We start from the raw sequence: 5,575 nt of genomic DNA on the forward strand, positions 1-5,575 counted from the left end.
TATTTACCATTTATAAAAACAAATTGTAATAATTATTGACTTGACTTCTAGTTTTTAGGTTTAGTATACCTCCCCGCTCCCCAATATATCTACTAAACTCGATATAAATAAAATAAAATTGGTTATTTGCTTACTTCACTCGTATTTATGAAGCTACATTCATTTGGGTCATATGGAACACTAGCGCCACCCCAACTTCTGCCATTTCTTGGACAAATTTTGTCAATTTTCCCGTATGAGTTCGTGCTCCTTATCTAGTCTCCATGGTAAAAGTCGTCACGTATTTTTCAATTCCGGTACCGCGCCATTTACGTTAGATGCGGGACGGGTTCCATAATACGGTTGGTTCACAATGTTAGTGTGGAATAATTTGGAGTAATTATGGAGTAAATATAGATATTATATTAAAGTTATACAGTCTGAATAAAATAAATGAAACGAATTTCGTTACAATTATAAGTTTATTATGTTTTCTAATAAATGTACGCCATCCCAGCACGCCAGGTACTGGTCTCCAGAAAACCCTGAATTGAGAACAATGACACGAAGACAATATTTTATAAAAGTGAAAGTGTGGTGCTCGATATCTGTCCATGGCATTAAAGGCCCAAATTTTTAAAATAACACCTGCAATAGAATATCGTACTTAGAAGTGCTTGATACATTTGTTAGCGAACTCGAAAATTTACCATTAACCATTTACCAAAAAATGTATTTACAACAGGATGGTTGTCTAGCACATTGTGCTCGTGACGTAACAGAATGGCTTAACCATAAATTTGCACCAAGATGGATTGATCGAAATGGTCCAATTTTGTGGCCCCCAAGAAGCCCTGACTTAACCATGGCCGATATGTTTCTATGGAACTGTTTAAAACAAATTATTTATGCTACTCCAATACCAAATAATATTGAAATGCTAAAAGGCAAAATTACCCAGGCTGTCCGTTCAATATCCCAGGAAGAAATCAGAAATTCCTTCAGATATGTAAGGAAGCAATTAAAACAATGTGGGGGTTTGTTTTTGAAATTTGATATCTTCATCATATTACTTTTGTTTAACTTAATTGTTGTTGGAATTATGTTCATATTATTTAAATATTACACTTGAATAAGACGTATTTTAGTTTTGTAATTTGTTCCCTTTATAAAAAATTTAATTTTTCATAACATGACACTTACTCATTTTTTCATATCTTGCAAAATAATGTACCTATGTTTACTCTTACGCAAAATAACATTTTTGTGATTTTGACCCACCCTGCACAACAAAATTGTAGTTCATCGTGATGATTCGTATTTTCTAAACAAGCAAAAACTTCTATCAAGAATGCCTTTTTTCGTGTCTTTCATTATTTAGTCTTTGGTCCATTTGTCCTTTTCTAAACTCTGTACGCGGATATAAATATGCTACTTTGCCGTTGAATGGAGAAAAGCTAGAAGCACCACAGTTTTCAATGGTTCCAAATACGCCTGTAAGAATGTTCTTATCAAAATTTCGGAAACTCATATTTTGAGAATTTATCATTGAAAATTATCATGGACAGCCCAGGAAAATTTTTAAGTGAAAAAATGTTTTTTATATGAAAGTTGCTTCTAGATCAACTCAACCTCACGAATTTATTTATATGTCTGTTCTCAACTAATACCTGAGGAAAAGAAGATATGTGTTGTTTCTAAAAAATTGTTTTCGTAGTACGTTTATTCAAAGGACAATCTGAAGCCAAAATCAACTTCCTAAGTCTTTTATTTCAGAAAATACTTCTCTACTATGACCTAATGACACTTGAACTCCCCAGAAAATAAATTCAATGATTCACTCAAATCGTCCTCACAAGGGAGTGCTAGGTTAGTGACATATTAGTGATATCTGATGTGTGCTTATATGTTCCTAATTTATTAATTTTGTGGTTTCGTAATATTCTAGCAGTATATTTTACAAATAATTAAGTCCAAGTATTCAATAAAAGATATTATGTACGTGAGTGATATATAAATTATAATTACATTTTAAAAATTAGTTACGTCATAAACATAAACGATTCCTTGTCACTTATTCTGCTCTGTATGAAGTACATAGTAGCGAAAATGAACTAAATATGATTATTATTACTTGGGATATCATGGCTTACATGAGGATCGTTTTTACCTGGATAATTAATTAAACCTTATGAATTTCATTACTTATTATTTAAATGTACTTATGTATATATTTTCAATGTGAATTATTGAAATTCAAAATATAGAAATACTGTGACATTAGGTTTCCAGTGGTGACATATNAGTTTTCAATGGTTCCAAATACGCCTGTAAGAATGTTCTTATCAAAATTTCGGAAACTCATATTTTGAGAATTTATCATTGAAAATTATCATGGAGCCCAGGAAAATTTTTTACTGAAAAAAATATTTGATATAAGAAAGTTGCTTTTTAGATCAACTTCACCCTCAGGAATTTATTTCTGAAGTCTGTTCTCAACTAATACCTGAGGAAAAGAAGATATGTGTTGTTTCTAAAAAATTGTTTTCGTAGTACGTTTATTCAAAGGACAATCTGAAGCCAAAATCAACTTCCTAAGTCTTTTATTTCAGAAAATACTTCTCTACTATGACCTAATGACACTTGAACTCCCCAGAAAATAAATTCAATGATTCACTCAAATCGTCCTCACAAGGGAGTGCTAGGTTAGTGACATATTAGTGATATCTGATGTGTGCTTATATGTTCCTAATTTATTAATTTTGTGGTTTCGTAATATTCTAGCAGTATATTTTACAAATAATTAAGTCCAAGTATTCAATAAAAGATATTATGTACGTGAGTGATATATAAATTATAATTACATTTTAAAAATTAGTTACGTCATAAACATAAACGATTCCTTGTCACTTATTCTGCTCTGTATGAAGTACATAGTAGCGAAAATGAACTAAATATGATTATTATTACTTGGGATATCATGGCTTACATGAGGATCGTTTTTACCTGGATAATTAATTAAACCTTATGAATTTCATTACTTATTATTTAAATGTACTTATGTATATATTTTCAATGTGAATTATTGAAATTCAAAATATAGAAATACTGTGACATTAGGTTTCCAGTGGTGACATATTTTTGGTAATATTTGAGTAGCCAACTGTTCCCTTGTCTAGTAATTTCCGGTTTGATGCACACTCAAGTTGGTCACTCATTTATGCACATTTCTGAATACCAGAATTGAGAATGAGATGAGGGCACCCTAAGTTGAGTGAAGCATAAGTTTGATATGATTGAAAGGTTAGTATAGATTTAAGGATGTCTCTAAATTTGGCCCTTAGGTCTTTAACTGATCTAACTTAATAAGTTTGTGACCACTCTAACTTAAAAATTGTGCCCATTGCTTATTAAGTTTGATCGGTTGGAAAGATCCTTGAAAATTTTCTGAAAGGGCTCGGTGATGACTATCAGCTAAGGATAATAAGATAAATTGATCTAACTGGCGTAAATTGTGCTGATACAATGTTAAAATAATGATTTCTTTTCATCCAACATTTATAACATCCAACATTTACATTTTTTAATTGACCTGAACTAAGATAAGATATAAAGTTTTGTCACAATTATTTGCAACTTCATACTTATACGAAATTATTTTGTCATGGATGACTGTTGTCAAAATGAAACAATGGAATTGGAAAATTATATGTCCACGAATGCAGAAATTCTCTAAATTCTCTAAAAACTGAATTAAATCGTATTAGTAAATATGCCTCCAACTAAAGTTGGAGAATAAACTGCAAACAAATTAGTCGACAAGTGGGAAAGTGTGTGTATTGAAATCCGTTTCACACGTAGAGCCTATGCATAATAATTTAACGAGAATTTAATGAACTGAACGACCTATTCCCAAAAATAGAAATAGATTTTTAACAAAAACTTGTTTGCTTTTATCCCTGTCCGAACCCTATCAACAATGAATGAGAGTGTCTCTTCAGACGGATCTTGTAAATCGAAAAGCCGTGTCCCGTGAATTTCCCAGCACTTTGCATACGTTACGTGGGGAAATAAATTTCCCGGGGACAGTGGCCGATTTAGAGGCGTTTAATGATTTATTTCGAATTCAAACTTATTCAGACTTCCGTGAAAGGCGGTCGGCGCTCCTTTCCCTATCCTAGCTAGGAGGATAAAGGACGCGGATGGACGAAGTAATTTATTTACAGGTGCCCGGTTGGACCTCTAAATAATTCATCAAGCTGCCCTCGGTGAAAAACGGCAAATAAATAACCACAGCACGAGACACCCGGTCAGAACTCAAAAACGGGTCCGTTTGGGGCTGTTGATTTCCCATTCACAGGCACCTCTTCTGTGCTTTAAATAAACCCGTAGACTGTGCAATTATACGAAAGGAGATACTTTATTTATTAGGGCCCGCCCCCGATGCCTGACCCCTTATCTGTACACTATGAAATAGTTTCTGAGGTAGAGGAAATGTTTAGGACACGCGGTCAATACGTGTCGTGTTAATAGTGTTCATACGTGTTAAACTTAGGACGCACTAAGGGATAGGAATTAAAACTCTGTTACGTTTTACAAACTTCCACAATATTCTAGTGGATGTCATGCCACGGATCTAGCAACATAAGAAAGAAAAAAAATCCGTTAACAATAAGTACTATTATAGTTGTTACGATCTCCATTGGAACCGCATAAAAACTTTTAACTCATAAATTCTACGGAATTCATAGATGTTCAGAAAAATTTAGCCCTGTCTCGTCTAGATATACTATATTCCGAGCTATTTTACCATATAATTACCATACAATTGTCAAGTTTTTTATGTTTAAAATCGCATTGTAATAAAGCATGTCGTAAAATATCTAAAGATTTATACTTATAATCAGGATAATCGCTTAATTTATCTCGAATCATGTTTAAAGTAGGAAATTTATTTTCTATATATATACATATTATAAATAATTGTGCGCCGCATTACATCTGGTAAAATCCTCAATTTTCTTTAATTTTGTATTTTTCCGTTTCCTCTTTGTACCGTGATCAATCCTTCTTTAATTAATTCGTTAATCCGTTTCCTAACTTTTTTGTCACATTGTTCACTATTTTAAATTTTCAAACATTCATATATATTTAATATAATACGTTGACTTTTTACATGTAAATCTTTGTTTTTAAACTCCGAGTTTGTTTCGATACTTTCGACAAAAACCGGTTCCACTATTTGGGGATTTCCCCGAGTTATTTCGGTATCCTCCGCTTCAAAGAGTCTCCAGAGAGCCACGCTAAATTACTAGATAGTTACATATAACATTTATTGTAATAACTATTAACTATTACTGGTTACGATATGAACAAATAATAATATAAACTAATAATTAATAATACGTATTATACCAACAATAAATATACCACGCCAAGCACTGCTCTCCACGGCACTGACAAAGCCAAGTGAACCGCGTTTGACACCAAACTAATTATAGAATACCATGCAAAAAATTATTTACGACCTAGTGGACCAATACAGGTTTGCTTTGACGACCAGCGCGTCGCCGTCGATTCCACGATTGTCAAGTTT

This window comes from Anoplophora glabripennis, unplaced genomic scaffold (genome assembly GCF_000390285.2).
Source record: "Anoplophora glabripennis isolate ALB-LARVAE unplaced genomic scaffold, Agla_2.0 scaffold77, whole genome shotgun sequence".
NCBI lineage: Eukaryota > Metazoa > Arthropoda > Insecta > Coleoptera > Cerambycidae > Anoplophora > Anoplophora glabripennis.